Source organism: Pongo pygmaeus, chromosome X (genome assembly GCF_028885625.2).
Source record: "Pongo pygmaeus isolate AG05252 chromosome X, NHGRI_mPonPyg2-v2.0_pri, whole genome shotgun sequence".
In the NCBI taxonomy this organism is placed as follows: Eukaryota; Metazoa; Chordata; class Mammalia; order Primates; family Hominidae; genus Pongo; species Pongo pygmaeus.
The window spans coordinates 53,726,050-53,736,390 of NC_072396.2; positions in this window are offsets into that span (position 1 = coordinate 53,726,050).

The window sequence follows — 10,341 nt, forward strand, 5'->3', positions numbered from 1 at the left end:
CGGCAGGAAGTAATGGATGCACAGGCGCTGACTTGGCCTGGCCTTAAGCCTTAGTCTAGGGGAAAGGTCTGGCTGTTTACCTGCCTTCCTATTTGGAGCTGATACCAGGACCAAATGGGATGCCATCGTACAAGGGCAGGGAGATGAAGGGAGGCCCTCAGAAGAGAATGAGGCCTAAATGCCAGGTAAAGGGCAGGAAGGGGCTCAATCCCAGCAGCACCTCCTGGTGGTAGTTGGGGAAATAAAATGGCCAGAGAGGAGACTGGCCCTGAAGGCATCTCCAGAGCTTGAGTCCCTCAGTAGCCAACCTGAGCTCCTAAACCCCTCTGGACTAGGTCCCCTTCTCCACTTAACCTGCCTCCTCAAGAAAGATAGGATGGGGCTGGGCACAGTGTGGCTCGCGCCTGTAATCCTACCACTTTGGGAGGCCAAGGCAGGTGGATCACCTGAGGTCAGGAGTTTGAGACCAGCCTGGCCAACATGATGAAACCCCGTCTCTACTAAAAATTTAAAAATTAGCCGGGCATGGTGGTGGGCATCTGTAATCTCGGCTACTTGAGAGGCTGAGGCAGGAGAATCACTTGAACCTGGGAGGCAGAGGTTGCAGTGAGCCAAGATTGTGCCACTGCACTCCAGCCTGGGCAACAGAGTGAGACTCGGTCTCAAAAAGAAAGAGAGAGGAAGAGAGGAAAGAAAGGAAAGAAGAAAGAAGAAAGAGAAGAAAAAAAGAAATAAAGAGAAGAAAAAGAAGAAATAGAAGAAAAGAAAAAGAGAAGAAAGAAAAAAGAAAAAGCGAGAAAGAGGAAAGAAAGAAAAGAAGAGAGGAAGAAGAGGAAGGGAGGGAGGACCTTCTGGCAGGTGCCCTGGGGGAAGGAGGATGGAGCTGGAGCATGATGTGGTGGTGGGGGCGGGTGGGTCTCTTCACCTCAGAGGACTGGGTGACCAACACTGTCTTGAAGCTGCCGTCTTTCTGGAGGCCACCACAGTCTGTGGGGGTCGCAAGTCAGGGTACCCCCAGTGACCCTGGCCCTATAAAGTATAAAGCCTTGCATTTCTCCACCTGATCTCCCTCCCATCTTACTTCCAGTGCCCCAGCCGTTCCCAGCAGGACAAGCTGGGCCCCGCTGTCTGGTTTCTAGGCCTTAGCTACTGCTGAGGTGGATTCTCCTCCCTCTCACAACCTGAGAAACCCCTACTCATCTCTCCAGACAGTTCATCACCACCTTCTCTGGGGTCTTCCCTCACCTTCTTTCAGACACAGAAAAGTGAAAATATTAGCTATGAAAAATATGTAGTTGAAAGAAAGAACACAATAGATGGGACAAATAGCAGGTTGACCACAGACGAAGAATGAATAAGTGAACGGGAAGATCAGATTGAGGACCTCTCCCAGAAAGCAGCAGGAAGGAATAAAAATATAGAAAACAATAATTTAAAAAACAAGAGAAATGGAGAAGTGTCAGCATTTTGATAATAGCCTTAGAGTATAATCATAAATAAATAAATACAAGAAAATATTTGAAGAATGGAGGTAAATATCCCAGGAATAAAGTTTGCTGAATACAAAATCAGCTTACAAAATTCTATTGTATTTCTATATAAAAACAAATACAGCTGAAAAACAAAAAATTAAATTATTTAAATAGCATTAAAAAAATCACTTACCTAGAAATCCCAGGAATAAATCTAACAGACGATGTGTAAATCCTTTCTGGAGAAAACTATAGCACTTGCAAAAGAGAGATTAAAGAAGATGACCAATTCCGGGCACGGTGGCTCACTCCTTTAATCCCAGTAATTGGGGAGGCCAAGGTGGGAGGATCACCTGAGGTCAGGAGTTTGAGACCAGCCTGGCCAACATGGTGAAACCCCGTCTCTACTAAAAATACAAAAATTAGCTGGGCGTGGTGGTGTGTACCTATAATCCCAGCTACTCGGGAGGCTGAGAGAAAAGAATCACTTGAATCCGGGAGGCAGAGGTTGCAGTGAGCCAGGATCGAGCCATTGCACTCCATCCCGGGCGACAAGAGTGAAACTTCATCTTAAAAAAAAAAAAAAAAAAAAAAAAAAAAGACCACCCTGGGCAACATGGCGAAGCCCTATCTCTGCAAAAAAATACAAAAATTAGCCAGGTATGGTGGTGCATGCCTGTAGTCCCAACTACTTGGGAAGCTGTGGCAGGAGGATCACTTGAGCCTGGGAGGCGGAGGTTGTAGTGAGCTAAGATCGCACTATTGCACTCTAATCTACGTGAGAGAGTAAGACGCTGTCTCAAAAAAAGAAAAAGAAAAAAAAAGAGTAAATAACACCTGTAATCCCAACACTTTGGGAGGCCAACGCGGAAGGATCACTTGAGCCCAGGAGTTCAACATTAGCCTGGGCAACATAGTGAGACCTTGTCTCTACAAAATTTTTTTTTTAATTAGCTGAGTGTGGTGTCACGTACCTATAGTCCCAGCTACTTGGGAGGCTGAGGTGGGATCACTTGAGCCTGGGAGGTCAAGGCTGCAGTGAGACATGATCACGCCACTGCACTCCAGCCTGGGTGACAGAGTGAGACTGTCTCAAAAAAAAAAAAAAAAAAAAAAAGATGTAAATAAATGGAGTGAGATACCATATTCACATGCATAAGCTGCTGAACTCAGTATTACAAGAATGCCAGCTCTCCCCAAGTAGCTCTACAGATTCAATGTGATTCCAATTAAACCCTGATGGGTGGGTTGGTTGGTTTGTTTCTTTTGGTGGAACTTGACTGATTCTAAAATGTATATATTAATAGAAATGAAAAAGGTTAAGAATAGCCACGACTCCTGAAGAAGAACTATGATGGAGGACTTGATCTCTCAGATGTTAAGGGTTTTTTAAAAAAATAAAGCTATAGTAATTAAGAGTGTAGTACTGGCAGCCGGGCACGGTGGCTCATGCCTATAATCCCAGCACTTTAGGAGGCCAAGGCAGGAGGATCACCTGAGGTCAGGAGTTCGAGACCAGCCTGGCAAACATGGTGAAACTCCGACACTACTAATCTGACTCTACTAAAAATACAAAAATTAGCCAGGTGTGATGGCAGGTGCCTGTAATCCCAGCTACTCGGGAGGCTGAGGCAGGAGAATTGCTTGAACCCGGGAGGCGGAGGTTGCAGTGAGCTGAGATTGTGCCACTGCACTCCAGCCTGGGTGACAGAGCGAGACTCCATCAAAAAAAAAGAAAAAAGAAAAGAAAAGAAGGATGAATCCATGCTATTCGCATACTTGATTTATCAAAAAATGTGTCTCTGTAGAGCCATGGGAGCAGGGCAGTCTTTTCAACAAATGATGCTGGGACAATTGGGTGCCCAGTTAAAAAAAAAAAAACAAAACTAAAGCTAAATTGGGTATTTAGGTCACATTACATATTTTTTAAAACTCAAATAATTCCCAGGTAGATTACAGACCTAAGTGTGAAAAGCAAAGAAAGTAACAAATGGAGTATATTCTTGACATTAGAATAGTAAAATATTTCTTTTTAAAAAAATAGAGATGGGGGGGTCTTGCTACATTGCCCAGGCTGGTCTCAAACTCCTGGCCTCAAGTGATCCTCCCACCTTGGCCTCCCAAAGTCCTGGGATTACAGGCATGAGCCACCGCGCTGGGCCTGGGATGGTAAAAGATTTCTTAAACAAGACACCAAAAGTACAAACCATGAAAAGAAAGGACTGATAAAATTGACTCCATCAAAAATAATAACTTCTTCACCCAGAGACACCATAAACGGTACAAAGGAAAACCACAAAATGGGAAAATGTTTGCATCACTTAAAATCAGATTCCATATCCAGATTGTAAGATGAAGTTCTACAATTCAACAAGAGAAAGGTAATCAATAGAAAAATATGCGAAAGAGTTGAACAGTTTTACAAGAGAGTACTTGAATGGCCAGTAAAAAATATGAAAAGGTAGGCCTGGTGTGCTGGCTCATGCCTGCAATCCCAGCAACTTGGGAAGCCCAGGTGGGAGGATCAGTTGAGACCAGGAGTTGAAGACCAGCCTGGGCAACATAGTGAGACCATCTCTACAAATTTTTTTTTTTTAATATCCAGGCATGATGGTGGCATGCCTGTAGTCCCAGCTGCTTAGGAGCCTGAGGCAGGAGGACTGCTTGAGCCCAGCCCTGTAGTTCGAGGCTGCAGTGAGCTATGATCATGCCACTGCACTCCAGCCTGGGCAACAGAGCGAGACCCTGTCTCTAAAAAGAAAAAAATATTAAAGGTGCTCAACTTCATTAATTATCAGGAAAATGCCTATTTAACACACATGAGATACCATTTTACAATCCTCAGCTTGGCAAAAATTTAAAATTGACTGTTCCAAGCATTGGGAAATATGTGGAATAATAGGACCTTTCATACTCTGCTGGTTGGAATATACATTAGTAAAACTACTTCAGAAAAGTTTGACACTAGCTAGAAAAGTTAAAGATGTGCATACCTTTTGTCCCCAATAAGTCATACACCCTACAGAAATGTATGCTTAGAGCCGGGCACGGTGGCTCATGCCCGTAATCCCAGCACTTTGGGAGGCCGAGGCGGGCAAATCACCTGAGGTCAGGAGTTCGAGACCAGCCTGGTCAACATGGTGAAACCTCGTCTCTACCAAAATACAAAAATTAGCCAGGCATGGTGGCAGGTGCCTATAGTCCCATCTACTCGGGAGGCTGAGGCAGGAGAATCGCTTTAATCTGGGAGGCAGAAGTTGCAGTCAGCCAAGATCGTGCCATCGCACTCCAGCCTGGGTGACAAGAGCAAAACTCCGTCTCAAAAAAAAAAAAAAAAAAAAAATTCAAAAATTAGCTGGGCGTGGTGATGGGCACCTAATCTCAGCTACTTGGGAGGCTGAGGCAGGAGAATGGCTTGAACCCGGGAGGCAGAGGTTGCACTGAGCCGAGATCATGCCATTGCACTCCAGCCTAGGTGACAGAGCGAGACTCCCTCTCCAAAAAAAAAAAAACAAGACACTGTCAAGAGAATGAGAAAACAAACTATAGACTGGTATAAAGTATTTGCAAAAGACACATCTGATAAAGGATCTTTAAGACACATAAATAACTCTTAAAACTCAACAATAAGAAAAGGAACATCCCAATTTAAAAACAGGCAAAAGAAGCCTGGCATGGTGGCACATGCATGTAGTCCCAGCTACTTGAGGGCTGAGGCAGGAGGATCATTTGACTGAGGAGTTGAGATGAGCCTGGGCAACACAGCAATACCCCCACCTCATAAAAAGAAAAAGGGCAAAACACCTGAACAGACACCTCACCAAAAAAGATATACAGATGGCAAATAAGCATGTTAAAAGATGCTCCACATCATATGTCATTAGGGTTTGCGAATTAATACAGGGAGATACCACCACATACCTATTAGTATGGCCAAAATCCAGGACATCGAAAATACCAAATGCTGATGAGGATGCGGAGCAACGGGAACTCTAATTCATTGCTGGTGGGAATGCAAAATGGTTCAGCCACTTTGGAAGACAGTTTGGTAGGTTCTTACAAAACTAAACATATTCTTACCTTACCATTCAGCAATCACACTCTTTTGTATTTGTCCAAGTGATTTGAAAACTTACAACTACATAAAAACCTGCAATGGATATTTATAGCCGATTTATTCACAACTGCCCAAACTTGGAAGAAACCAAGATGCCCTTCAGTAAGTAAATGGATAAAATGTGGTACATCCAGACAACAGAATGTTATTCAGCAATAAAGATAAATGAGCTATCAAGCCACCAAGAGACATGGAAGAATCTTAAATGCATATTAATAAGTGAAAGAAGGCAATCTGAAAAGGCTATATACTATATGATTCCTAAATAATAACATTCTGGAATAGGTAAAACTATGGAGACAGTAAAAAAAATCAGAGGTTGCTAGGAGTTATGGGAGGGAAGTATGAATAGGTGGAACACAGAGGATTTTTAGGGCAATGAAACTACTCTGTGTGATACTATAATGGTGGATACATGTCATTATACACTTGTCAAAGCCCATAGAGTGTACAACACCAAGAGTGAACCTTAATGTAAGCTATGTACTTGACCAATTATGTACCAATATATTGACTATAACGAATGTACCACTCTGCTGGGGATGTTGATAGTGGGGGAAGCTGTGCCTGTGTAGGAGCAGAGGGTATATGGGATACATACTTTCCACTCAATTTTGCTGTGGACCTAAAGAGTCTCACTCTGTCACCCAGGCTTAAGGGCAGTGGCGTGATTTCGGCTCACTGCAACCTCTGCCTCCCGGGTTCAAGCGGTTCTCTTGCCTCAGCCACCTGAGTAGCTGGGATTACCACCACCACACCCGGCTAATTTTTTTTTTTTTTTTTTTTTTTTTTTGAGATGGAGTCTCGCTGTCGCCCAGGCTGGAGTGCAGTGGCACGATCTCGGCTCGCTGCAGGCTCCGCCCCCTGGGGGTTCACCCCATTCTCCTGCCTCAGCCTCCCGAGTAGCTAGGACTACAGGCGCCCGCCACCTCGCCCAGCTAATTTTTTGTATTTTTAGTAGAGACGGGTTTTCACCGTGTTAGCCAGGATGGTCTCTATCTCCTGACCTCGTGATCTGCCCGCCTCGGAAATTTTTGTATTTTTAGTAGAGGAGGGGTTTCACCATGTGGGCCAGACTGGTGTTGAACTCCTGGCCTCAAGTGATCCACCTGCCTCGGCCTTCCAAAGTGCTGGGATTAGAGGTGTGAGCTACCACGCCTAGCCCATATTTTATATATATATATATATATATATATATATATTTGTTTGTTTGTTTTAAGTAATCTTTTTATCTCTTCCAGGCACAGGACTGATGTAGCCTGAAATCAGACATAAAACCAAATCCTGCAGGTTGCTGAATTACAACGCAGGTTGAATTCATAGGATCTCCAGGTCTCATATGCAAAAACATGGCTACTGATTAGGGAACAATGGGACCTTGAGAATAGGAATAGGAACATCAGGATTGATTTGGATAGATCTGAGCACCCTAAACCCCAACCCTCACTGAGTTTCCCTTGGCAGCAGAAGCAGCCCTTCTTCCCCAGTCTATGGGGCTGGTCCTGCCTGACTTGGGGACCCTCTCACTGTTAGGCTAATCTTTTCAAGATCCACCCGTATCATCTCTTGCTGCCTCCAGACCCATTACTGAATTCAGATTCCTGTATGTCCCAGGAAGTAAAGTCAAACCTATGAGGAGAGAGCACACACACACACACAAATGATAAGATGTAGCTAATTTATACTGGCAGAAACCTCCATAATATGGGTGACAGAGTGAGACCATGTCTCAAAAAAAAAAAAAAGAAAGAAAGAAACCTCCATAATATCTGATAATTGATTCTATGGATGATAGATCAGGGAAAAAGAAGTGTAATTTTTGATTGGGCCAAACTTTTTTTTTGAGACGGAGTCTCGCTCTGTCTCCCAGGCTGGAGTGCAGTGGAGCGATCTCAGCTCACTGCAAGCTCCGCCTCCTGGGTTCACGCCATTCTCCTGCCTGAGCCTCCCGAGTAGCTGGGACTACAGGCGCCCACCATCACGCCTGGCTAATTTTTTGTATTTTTAGTAGAGACAGGGTTTCACTGTGTTAGCCAGGATGGTCTCGATCTCCTGACCTCGTGATTAGCCCGCCTCGGCCTCCCAAAGTGCTGGGATTACAGGCATGAGCCACCCTTTTTTTTTTTTTTTTTTTGATACAGATTTTCGCTCTTGTTGCCCAGGCTGGAGTGCAATGGCTTGATCTCGGCTCATCACAACCTCCACCTCCCGATTTCAAGTGATTCTCCTGCCTCAGCCTCCCGAGTAGCTGGGATTACAGGCATCCACCACCAGGCCTGGCTAATTTTGTATTTTTAGTAGAGACGGATTTCTCCATGTTGGTCAGGCTGGTCTTGAACTCCCGACCTCAGGTGATCCACCCGCCTTAGCCTCCCAAAGTGCTGGGATTACAGGTACGAGCCACTGTGCCTGGCTGGGCCAAACTTTTTCATTGTGGTAAACTATATATAACATAAAAATTTCTGGAAAGGCATGGTGGCTCATGCCTGTAATCCTAGCACTTTGGGAGGCCGAGGCGGGTAGATCACCTGAGGTCAGGAGTTCGAGACCAGCCCGGCCAACATGGTGAAAGCCCATCTTTACTAAAAATACAAAAATTAGCCAGGCGTGGTGGTGGGCACCTGTAATCCCAGCTACTCGGGAGGCTGTGAGGCAAGAGAATCACTTGAAATCGGGAGGTGGAGGTTGCAGTGAGCCGAGATCGCAGCACTGCACTTCAGCCTGGGTGATAGAGTTGAGACTCCACCTCAAGAAAACAAAACAAAACAAAAATCCACTTTAACCATTTTTGAGTGTACAATTAGATGGCATTGATTACATTCACAATGTTGGGTAACCATCACTACTACAGTATCTAGTTCCAAAACTCTTTCATCACCCCAAACAGAAACTCTATACCCATTAAGCAATCATTTCCCTATTACCTGCAGCCTCTGGTAATCTCTAACCTACTTTCTGTCTCTATGAATTTGCCTAGTCTAGATAATTTCATTTAAGTGGAATCATACAATATTTGTCCTTTTGTGTCTGGATTATTTCACTTAGAATAATATTTTCTTTGAGACAGGGTCTCACTCTGTCATCCAGGCTGGGGTGCAGTGAGCAATCACGGCTCATTGCAGCCTCAACCTCCCCAGCTGGGCTCAGGTGATCCTCCCACCTCAGCCTCCTGAGGAGGTGGGACTACAGGTGTGAGCCACCACACCCAGCTAGAATAATTTTTTCAAGGTTCATCCATGTTGTAGCATGTGTCCAACCTTTATTCCTTTTATGGCTGAGTAATATTCCAGTATTTGTATATACTGCATTTTGTTTATACAGTTATCTGTTGATGGACACTTGGGTTGTTTTTACCTTTTGGCTATTAATAATGATGCAAAGAACGCTGGTTCAGAAATATCTGTTTTGACTCCTTGTTTTCAGTTCTTTTGGGTATATTCTTAGGAGTGGAATTGCTGGGTCATATGATAATTCTCTGTACCAGGACTCCAATTTCTCCCCATCCTCTCCAATACTTATTATTTTCTGATTATTATTATTATAGCCATACTAATGGGTATGAAGTGGTAACTGATCTGCATTTCCCTAATAACTAATGATGTTGAGCATCTTTTCATGTGCTTCTTGGCCATTTTTATATCTTGGGAGAAATATCTATTCAAGTCCTTTGCCCATTTTTTTTTCTTCCTAATCACAAAGACATGATCCTTTGCCTTTTTTTTTTTTTTTTTTTTTTTTGAGACAGTCTTGCTCTGTTGCCCAGGCTGGAGTGCAGTGGCGTGATCTCAGCTCACTGTAGCTGCCACCTCCCAGGTTCAAGTGATTCTCCTGCCTCAGCCTCCCAAGTAGCTGGGATTACAGGCACATGCCACCACGCCCAGCTAATTTTTGTATTTTTAGTAGAGATGGGTTTCACCATGTTGGCCAGGATGGCCTTGAACTCCTGACCTCAGGTGATCCACCCACCTCGGCCTCTCAGAGTGCTGGGATTACAGGCGTGAGCCACTGCGCCTGGCCTCCTTTGCCCATTTTTAAATTGAATTGCTTGTCTTTTTGCTGTTGAGTTGTAGGAGTTGTTTGTATATTCTGGATAGTAAATCCTTATCAGATATATGATTGCAAATATGTTATCTTATTCTGTAGGCTATCTTTTCACTTTCTTGATGTCCTTTGATGCACAAAATTTTTAATTCTGATGAAGTCCAATTTATCTGTTTTTTCTGTTGTTGCTCATGCTTGTAGTGTCACACCTGAGACTGTTGCCACATCCAAGGTCATGAACATTAACTCCTATGTTTTCCTCCAGTTTTATGGTTTTAGGACTTAAATTTAGGTCATTAATCCATTTTGAGTTAATGGTATCTGGTGTGAAGTAGGCATCCAACTTCATACTTTTGCATGTGAAAATCCAGTTGTCCCAGCACCATCTGTTGAAGAGACTAATCTCTCCCCTCATTGAATGGACTTGGCACTCTTGTAAAAAATCAATTGGTGGCTGGGCACAGTGGCTCACACCTGTAATCCCAACATTTTTGGGAGGCTGAGGTGGGAGGACTGCTTGAGCCCAGGAGTTTGAGGCCAGTCTGGGCAACAGAGTGAGACCCTGTCTCTACAAAAAAAAAAAAAATTAGCTGGGTGTATTGGCACATGCCTTTTAAATCCCACCTACTTGGGATGCTGAGGTAGGAGGATCATTTGAGCCCAGGAGTTTGAGACTGCAGTGAGCCTCAAACTGCAGTGAGCCAAGATTGG